The sequence below is a fragment of the Petaurus breviceps genome, unplaced genomic scaffold (genome assembly GCF_028583685.1).
Source record: "Petaurus breviceps papuanus isolate PSGF00001 unplaced genomic scaffold, PetGlider_PUasm1.0 208, whole genome shotgun sequence".
Taxonomy (NCBI): Eukaryota; Metazoa; Chordata; class Mammalia; order Diprotodontia; family Petauridae; genus Petaurus; species Petaurus breviceps.
This window is the reverse complement of record NW_027185852.1, coordinates 5,417,022-5,427,264: the sequence shown is the minus strand read 5'-3', so window position 1 is coordinate 5,427,264 and position 10,243 is coordinate 5,417,022. Positions and strand designations below refer to the sequence as shown.

At 41.7% G+C, this 10,243-nt stretch overlaps 1 protein-coding gene across 2 annotated transcripts in view; it reads left to right on the top strand.

Moving 5' to 3' along the window:
• Positions 1 to 32: 32 nt before the first annotated feature.
• Positions 33 to 10,243, top strand: part of LOC138165240 (serine/arginine-rich splicing factor 11) — a 38,518-nt gene continuing 28,307 nt past the window's right edge. The window contains exon 1 of one of the 2 annotated variants that reach the window (XM_069093361.1): positions 33 to 159. The gene's annotated coding sequence lies outside the window, so the exon portion shown is untranslated. The remainder of the gene's footprint in view (positions 160 to 10,243) is intronic. The other variant, XM_069093362.1, reaches the window with a different exon arrangement.

Sequence of the window (10,243 nt, the reverse complement as noted above, 5' to 3'; positions counted from 1 at the left end):
GACACCGAGCCCGGACGCGCTGTGCGCGGTGACGTTAGGCCGGAGCGGCTGTGACGAAAGTCGCAGCGTCTGCGGCCCGGAGGGAGGGAGGCAGGAAGGAGGATCCTGGAGAATCGCCGGGGATGACTGCGTGTTCCTCAGAGCCATCGTCCTCCTCAGGTAAGTGGGCGTCGAGGCCCCGACCAAGCCCCTCCAGCGCCCCCCCCCCCCGCGGGCCGGGGCGGGGGGGGGCCGGGGATGGGGGCGGACGGAAGGCCTCTGGGCCCGCCGAGGCCGGGGACGGAGAGCGGGGAGCTGGGGCGGCCGGGAAGGCCCCGCGAAGCGCGCGCAGGCCGCAGGCCGCGCCGAGCTAGCCCGAGAGGCGTCCGGAGCAGAGGCCGGGCTCGGGGCGGGAGCGGGCGGGGAGGCGCGCGCCCGACACCCCCCGGGCCCGGAGCTCCCGAGCGCTCTCGGGCCCCGATGGTCGGCGCGGGCAGGAGACAAAGGCAGGCGGGCGGCGGGGCCGCAGGGGCCCGGGGGAGCGGAGCGGGCAGGTGACCTTGGGCACGTCACTTGGCCGCCGGAGGCTCCTCTACCGGGATAGGACGCGGGCGGCCGGGGGCTGGGAGGCGGGCTGCGGGGCCCCCCCCTCCCTCCCGGACCAGCGCAGACGCGGGCGGTGAGCCGGCCGGGCTGGTCTCTACCGGGGCGCTCCCGGCGGAGACTCCGGAGAGCCTCCGGGGGGTCCCAGCGGGGCCTGGAGAGGGCAGAGAGAACCCTTTTGTCTCCCTCGTGACCTTGAGCGACCGCCTTTGTCTGAGGCGTCCGAGCGGCTATTTTTCCGAGGTAGCCATCCCGCTCCCTCCAAAGCGTCACGGACTTCGGCGCAGGCGGGAGCGCGCCGAGATGTCCCAGCAGCTGAGACTGGGCTAGTTTTTTGTCCGGAATTCCCGAGAGGACGCGGAAAGGCACTGTCTCTGCAGGCGGAGGGTTCTGGGTTCAAATCCTGCCTCCGACAGTCACGATTTCTGTGACTTGGGGCAAATCACTTCACTCGAGCCTCAACTTCATTATGTGTAAGAGTTGGACAAGAGGTCCCTTCCACCTCCACATCTGTGGCCCTGCCTGTGGCAGATACGTCTCTAAACTCAGCACCTAGCAAGATGCCCCATGCACTCCATAGGCAGTTATTAAATGCTTGCTGTGGATTGGTGCTTCTAAAGTTTTTTACTAATTTCACTTTTTAAAGTAATGTTTTGCCAGAGGAGTGGGTTTGGGAGCAGGTGTGCAAGGATGAAATATTCTGTCATTCAGCTAAATTAATATTGGAAAAATTACCAAAGTGTTTATAGTGAGTTGATGGAAATTTTCACAGCCAGTCAGCTTGAAACTTTAGTGAAGCAGGTATACTGACAGTAGTTAGCTCAGTGTTGGGGAGTGCTGTTTGGTTTTTTAAATTATGAATCTTGTTTAAAATACTTCAGCACAGCTATAATTTCATCATTGCATTCCTTCCACGTCTTAATAGTTGCTCAGCAAAATAATAATGATAATGATCATCTTGGTCGTGTGTGTGAGTGTAAGAGACAGAGAGAGATCAAACACTCTGAACTTAGGACAAAAAACTCTCTGCCTTTACATGAAACCTTTCCAACTGGTGTCAAAATCAATGAGGAATTGGGGGTGGGGGGGGTATGTCTGTGTGCATACCCGGGTGTGGCATCTTGCTGCATTATTAGTATTTATTTAAAGGCATTTTTTTCAGCATAGACACTGTAGTTTCTTCTAACATATAAAACTGAAACAGGTTTAAAATGCATTATTAATAGCAACATTTCAAAACGTTAAGATTGCTGGGGAATTCAGACTTCACAAATTTCTTAAGCAATCCCATTCAAATGCTTTTGATTTCTGTACTTTTGTTTTCTCTAAATGAAAAAAAAATAGCCAATATATTACTGTTCTATTTCACCAAAGAATGTCAAAAGCCTTCTAGAGACAGCTCTTAAGTATAACACATTTAAATACAACAAGTAACCATAGTTGGACACATTTGTTAAAGTTATACTCCTTACAACATTGTATTTATATTTACATTTTTTAAAAAGGAAAACTCTTTAATCGCCTTGAACTAATTTTCCACCCAAGCATATGCCATTGTTTCCAGTCTGGAGGGCAAACTTGGTTTGACTTGGAGAAGGCAACAACATGAACATTTTACTTATAACATATGAAATATTTCTTTACCTTTCTCAATTAACTTTTAAAAAGTGAATCATTTGGCAAATTTTTACATTTATTTTTAATAATGATCAGATATAATTCCTATTTTGATGAGGGTTGTTAATTTGTGTTTAATGATATATACTTATAACACATGTATATATATATATGTACATACCGTGTTTCCCCGATAATAAGACACTGTCTTATTAATTTTTTTGGAAAGAAAAACACCAGAGGGCTTATTTTCAGGGGAGGGCTTATGTTGTCCTGCCTCAGCTCTCCTCCGCGGCACTGCTCTCAATGGTGCCAGCAAGCAAATCACTGGGGAAGAACAGGATGACGCTCTCACTGCTGCAGCTCTGATTGGATGCAGCTTGGAGTGCAGCGTGCGTTTCACGGGGGGAGGGGGACGGTGCATACAGAGGGTACCATAATGTAGCGTGTAGTGCAGGAGATCACCTTCACTACAGTAGCAATCTCAATAGGGCTTATTTTAGAGGAATCTTACACAGTAAGGGGAGGGCTAATTTTCGGGATAGGTCTTATTATCAGGGAAACACGGTACATTTCATATTAAATGTTTTGTTTTACATTCATATATACTTTTTAGGTAAAGGAATGGACCTGTCGTTTCACTGGTATAGTGAGCTTCCAGAAAAGGGGGCCCCTCTACCAAAGCAGATCATCTGTTTCATTTTTCCAACACCACAGTCTGAGAGAGCTATGTATAGGACAGAGGTTAAATGACTTCCCCAGGGTCACCTCGACAGTCTGTGTTTAGAGGATATACTGAAGCCCTAGCTTCCTAGCTCCTAGGCTTTCTCTCTGATTTAGTATCCTGCCTCACTACTTAGTTTTTCCTTGAATAAAATGTTCAAATGTCCTGCACCATTCCTACCTTGTGTGACAGAGGAAAACTATTTGCATAATAATATTAAAATATTTTTAATTTCTAGCATGTCTTATAAATATTGTAGACAACCAACCCGACTAAACAAATCTCATTTATTTTTAAGATCATAAAGACACCCTGATACAAAAAAGGTTTGAGAATCTTTGCTTTAAATGAACCTGAACTGAAAATGAAACTATCAAGAGAACATATTTTTGTGTGTTCTCTCTTTCAAAAGTTATATTCATAGCCTGGGCCCCCAGTTTCTCATTTTCCAAAATAAGTTCTCAGATGAAAATTCAGATTAAACTAACCCTCCTTTTTTGTCTGTACAGATAATCTGCCTTTAAAAAAAAAACATCTATTTACTCCCTAAGTGTCTTATTTCTATGATAGCAACAAATGTTGATACATTTTTACTTGTAGTCTCAAGGGGAGACTGTAATGCTACTACTTTTCCTGTAGTTTTTTCCCTGATATACAAAAATATTCCCTTGCCAACAAAATAAATTACTGTTCTGTGTCCTTGTAAGAATGTTAGTCACCTTGTGGCACTTATACTTTTCCAGTTGATAAACAAGTCAGTTGCTCTACAAGGCTATAGTTTTGCCTCAGATATGTGAAATGCTCTTTCAGTCTGCTTAGAGCTTCTAAACTCTTTCCACCATGAAAAAGATGTGGGGCCTAACATTAAAAAAAAACAGCCTTGGATTATCCCTTACATGTTGCCAGCTAGTTCTTTCCCACTTAATTGAGGATGAAAAATAGAACTTAAATAAAATGGAAGTTATTTTAAGGTGAAAACAAACTTATATAAAAATCAAAAGTTGTGTTGGGTTACTGTCTTTTTGAAAAAGAATTGCTGGGGCTGCAGGGAAATTTAGTCTGCAGACATTTATGAAACACCCCGTTTCAACCCAGCAGGCACTGGGCCAGTGCAAAGACCAACTCACCTCCTATATAACACACAGGCACATCTAAGCAGGACATGAATGTGGGCCATTTGGTCGAAGGGAGGCAGTTTTCAGGAATAGCCTCTTGGAAGAGATAGTGCTGGGAGACTACCCAGAAATCCCTACCCTTAGAATGCCAAGGGAGCATTTAGGCAAATGCCCTGAGGTCGGAGATGGGATGTCCTGCCTCAGGGAGAGAAAGTAGGCCAGTCTGGGTGTCCTGGGCCCACCTAAAGACAAAGATGTTTATGTAATGGGGAGGATGGGGGTGTGAAGCCAGGAAGTGAAGAATTTTAAATGCCAAGTTTATATTTTATCTTTGAGGGAATGGAGACCCACTCCCCCCAACCCCACCCCCAGGAGTAAGGGCACCTGACCTGTGCTTTAGAAGGAGAGGGGAGAGTGGACAAAGGGATTTGGCAATTAGAACCAACCCAGGCAGTTAGGCTCCTGCCATACAGACTGACCAGCAGTTGATGAGGACCTAACCCTAGGCTGTGTGTGGCCTTGAAGGTAAAGAAGGGAACAGCAGGATGTGAAAGATTGTGAAGACAAAATGACAAGACCTGGACTTTGATTGGCTATAAGGGGTGAAGGAGAAGAGGATTATTGCACCCTGAGGCTGTGCATTGGGTGCCTAAAAGAATGGTGTTTAGAACACCCATGGATGGGGGGGGGGGTGCAGATCATGAGTTCTGCATGGGGCATGTTAAGTTCTGGGCCTCAGTAATTTAGGGATCTTCACCCCCAAAAGATTTTGTAATTAGATTATTCATATAACCGTATTTTCCATGGATGGGACTGTCTCAAAATAAAAAGTCTTAAAAACTATAGTTATTTTGTTTATATAGTGTGTTGTGGTTGCAATTCAGGTTTCTTTTTTTACGGGCTAAGAATAGGTGTTTTTCTTCAGAAAAGAGGTCTCAAACTAATTCTTAAAGTACAGTTTGGGAATGGAGAAGTTAGAACATAGTCCTATCTTTTAGCCTTGATTAATCCCTGCAAAACAAAATGAAGGGCAAACATTGATAAGACTGTGCCTCTAAAGCATGACATTTTCTCTCTGGATTAAAAAGTCGTAGCATTATACAGTTTGATCATTATAACGTTAGCATTAGAACTTCTGTTCTCTGTAATCTTACTTAGAAATTAATTTAAGGTTGTATTGTCAAACTCAAATAGAAATGAATCCCTTCAACCTTTCTAATTGACTTAGAAAACTACAAATTAGCATTATCTGTGCTGTAGTTTTCTTTATTTTGTTAAACTTGTCCCAGTTAAATTTTTTTTATCTGCTTTTGGCTGTATTCAGGAGTTTGGCTGGCATGAGTGTGACGCTGTGCTGTAAAGCATATTTGGATGGGGGGTGGGGACCCTTACTAGGGTTTTAATCCTGCAAATGATGAGTGTGATTTTTTAAAAATTAAGCATATTTATTATTGGCCCTGGAGGGATGTGCATAAAAACTGATTGCCATCTAAATAAATTTTGGAATTCAAACCAAGTTGATCATCTCAGGCTTTTAAAATAGGTATAGTTGACTTATTTCTTTAGCTGCCAGGGGCCTTTCTGTTTTCTTTTTAATTACCCTCATTTTCTTGTTTTTTTGTCCCACACACACCCCACCCCCTCTGTTCCCTAGTTAGGATTTGGATAGACTAAACCTCTAATCAGAGTTAATTATTATGTGAAGCAAACCGTAATCCACATTTTATGGGGACTAGAGGAGGTGGAAACCCAAAGAAAACAAAGGGATCTTAGAGTTTCAAAATTCTCTGTGGTGAGGATTTGCCTCCTTGGATAAAATTGTAAAGTAAACTTTGGTTGTTTGGGCCTTGGGCATTTTGAGAAAAGTCCTTCTCTTTGGGCCACAAAGACCAGTATTTTTCTTTAGCACTTACTAGGTACTAGGTAGTCCCTAGTATTTTAACAGCTTGTTTGATGATGACCAATATTACCTTACCCCAAACTAAATCATGTTAACATATGTATTCTGCATTGTCATATGCACAATAGCATCCAGTGGAAGGTTTTGTTTCATTAAACATGAAAATGTGTATGCTGGTAGTAGTCTAAGCCATTAAAGTTCAAAATGATGTCTAGTGAAAGGTTTTCATATTTTCAACATTTAACCTGATTGTATTAGAGCAGTAGTTCTTATCCTTGGGTCCATGAATTTGTTTTAAAAATAATGTTTGTAACTATAGTTCAATATAATTTGTTTTCCTTTGTAATAATAATTTGCAATACATACAATCAAGCCTATAACTAACCTTGATTTGTGAAGTCCGCTAATGGCACTAAGGCTGCTTTAAAAGGCCCATAATAAAGAAAGGTTAAGAACCTTTCTGTTAGAGGCTTACTCAGAATACCATTCCATTCCATTTTCTATCAGTGAAAATTAATAAAGTTATAAACCCCTCTTGTTACTTCAAGGAAATTGGCAGTATCTTAAAAATTCATATTCATTTGAAATTATTGGTTTTCATACTGGCATTTAAAATAGTTTGTGAGTGTGTAACTTAATTTTAAAGCAAATTTAAGAAATTGTCTTAGTTTACTTTATTCACTTTAGTATTGCAGTTCAAATAGTTTGAATATGTTCTTTTGGAATGCTCATTTGTATGAATAACGTGATACTTTAAAAAGTGTCTTCTTTGGTAGTCAACCCTTTGAGCCTGCCATCTTAATATTTACTTTTATATGCATTTTAATTTTTTAAAGGTAGGTTTAGAGTGCCAGATATGAAATGATGAATATTCAGGCGTCATCTTAGAAAGAAACAAAAATGAAAAAAGCACTTCATATTTTTCTACTTAGGATTTCCATAAATCCTTTAAAGTCAGGCATCACCTGAATATTTATTTAGATAGCTAACAAATTGTTAAATCATGAAATGAAATTACCATAAATATAGGTTCAAATAGAAATACATTGTCTGCAACAAACTTCCTTATGATTTTATTAAGAAAACATCGATAGAAAAGGGATTTTTTTTACATTTGCTTCTTTATAGGGGCAATTACTGCACATATATAGATGTTTAATAAGTAATGGGTAAATGACTATTTCATAACACACACACCCCCCCCCCCCCCCCAATTATGCGTAACAGCACAAAAAGCCAACCTCTACAGGTACCTGCTGTCTACCTTGTAGTGCCAGAATCACATGGGATTGGCTTCAGGACACTTGCTATCTCGGTGTTATGTGTTTAAAAAAAAATTAAGGTTATTTTCACCCTCCTAAGAGATATAAATTTCTTTAAAGACAAAAAAGAATGAAGTCAAATTTCAAAAGAGTTATCATTATGCTTATGCATATAAGAATAGTATTAAAATTAGTCTGGGAAAACTATTTTCATAATGTTCTGAGATCTATTGTATTTGGTTTTTTGTTTTATTTTGTTTTACTGTTATAAAAAGGTTTTCAGATGGCCCTATTTCAACTCAGGTTTCATTCAAGAAACATTTTAATTAGGGATATACATTTTTTAAATGTCACGGTGTTACTAAGGACTTGGGTCAAGGCTTCCTCCACTAACTTACATAGAAAATTAACTTATTAATGTCTAGAAAATTTTGGATGTAGATCTACACACTACCTTAAAAATATTTTGGCAGTCAACAAGCCCATACTTATGGGGTGTGGGCAGGAATAAGTTAATGCCCAAACCAGTCCCATCCTTTTTTTTTTTTCCTTTCCAATTTAGGTTCAAAATGAAGGCATCTTGCCCTCTGCACCTCATGTAGACATATGGCATGGAAGAGAGGGGGAAACTATGAAACAAATATTCAGATCCATGCCAGTTTTGAACACAGACAAATCGTCCTTATTTTTTTAAGAGGACATCTGTGACCATTCAGTTCTGATTTCTACTGATGCTGAGTCCCTCATTTAAAATTTGAGGGAATAAGGAAAGAAAACCTTAGCATCAGACTTCAAAATACGATTTTATGTCTAAGCAATCAAGATGGATTTGTTTTACTGATAGGTCTGAAAAAAGGTGTTAGATACTGTCTCATTGTTCCACATATTTCCAGAATTAAAACATGGCTAAAATGAAATAAAATCACAGTTCACAGCACCAGACACTCCATGTATTTATGTACGTCTGCCCTGACTGTTCCCTAGGCCTGGACCCTTCAGTCTTCCTTGTTCTTGTTTTCCTGTTGTCTCCCCCATTAGAATGTGATCTCCTTGAGATTAGGGACCTCGTTTTTTTCCTTCCTCCTTCACTTTGTATCCCTAGCACTTAGCACAATGCCTGGTTCCTCATCACAGTGCCTGACTTATTCATAGTAAGTGCTTAATAAATGCTTGTGGGCTGTTGAAATGAACATAAAAACAAAAATAATAGGTTTTAATCAGTTAAACATTATTAAAGGCATACTGCTCGTATAAAGCTTTTCTGTGTACATCTTTGTGCGTAGAGACACCATCTTCTATGCCAACGACTCCATATCCAACTCCAGTTTCCTCCTTTGAACTTCAACCCCACATAATCAGTTGTTGATTGTAGTTTCAGACTGAATGTCCTAGAGTCGTCTTAAACTCAGATGTCCACAATATGAAGTCATTATGTTTGTACCCCCACAAAACTCTTTTCCAAACTTCTCTTTCTGTCAAAAGATACCACCAACCCTCCAGTCTCCCAGTTTCATAAGCTCACTTTCCCTCACTCACATATCCAATCTGTTGTCAGATCTTATCCATTATTCGTCCACATCTCTCACTTCCAGCTCCCCTTCGTTAGTTCAGACCTTAATTACCTCTCACCTAGATTATTGCATCAGCCTCCTTAGGTCTCTCAGTTTCGAGTGTCTTACCAGCCCCTCCAGTCCATCCAGCATAATGCTGCCAAAATACTTTAGTTAAACAGAGATCTGACCTTGTGACTCCTCAGTGGCTTCCTTTTGCCTCTAGGATAAAATAGGTTTTATTAATCTACATAACCTGCCCATAATCTTGGGGTTTTTTGTCTTTTTGGATGTTGCTTCCACCTCCCACACTCCAAAATAGAGCCAGCCTGGCCTTTCTGTTTCTCCCACAGGATGCCAGTCCCCCTTTTGTGTCTTTGCACTGACTGGCCCAAGTGTTTGGGATTATCTCCCTCCTTTAACAAGGAACTCAGTCAGCATCTTCTGCATGAAGACTTCCTACATTGCCCCAACTGCTAGTGCCCTCCCCTTGCCGGTAACCATAATTGTGTATTTCTATTTATGCTGTGTCTACTTGTATGTGTTTGTCGGCTCTGCCCTTACAATTGTGCAGAGGATTGTTTCCTTCTTTGTACTTGCATCGATAGCGCTTGCTTAGCACAGCGCCTGGCACACAGTAGGTGCTTAATGAGTGTGTACAATGTGCTGCGTTGTGGCTAGTTGAAAGGGCAGGTACAATGTGTAGGCTTGCAGCGAATCCGTTTGGACCGTGGTCTCCCATGCGGGTGAGCTGGAATCCTGGATCGTCCTATCTGTGCCTGAATAGTGTGTATCTTTCATTTGTAGAGCACCCATAGAAAGGCACAGGATTCTTCAAAACTGTATCTGATAGGAACTGCATATTAATTTCATTGGATGAAAACTGTGTATTAGCAGGTGAGTTCGGGCTTTTTGTTTTAATGTCCAAATGCTGGCATTTTGAGTATTTTCAGATAACTGTCAAAATTAAAAGAATTTGGTATTAAATGTATACTTCACCTGGCATTGTGCTAAACCTAGGTAGAGATACAAAGACCAAAAGAAAACATTCCCACCTCTCCAGGTACTTAAATCGTTGTTAGCTGGAGTTGCGTGGTTCAGTGATCCCAGAGAATATTTGTGTGCCCCAGATACTGTTCCTTCGTTAAGTAATTTCACACGCTACCTGGTTGTTTTAAAACCAAGTTTTAAAAGGTTAAAAGTTAGTGATTATAGACTGGATTCTGCTATTGAAACTTTAATGTTGAGGTTATTTAAGGCAGAGATGTCAAAGGGCCCCTCAGTTGCCCCCAACTAGATGAAAGTGAACTTGGGAAACGTGCACCAGCTAAACAAAAACCCCTGGGGACGGGGTTGACCCCGGCTCCCCGAGCCCGCAGGGGTCCTGACGGAGGTTCCCCGAAGGGCCCGCGTTCTGTCAGTTACCCAAAAAGAGGCCATTAAAGGGCGGTGTTGGGGGGGGGGTGCGGGGGAGCAGAGGGCCCCCCCCCCCC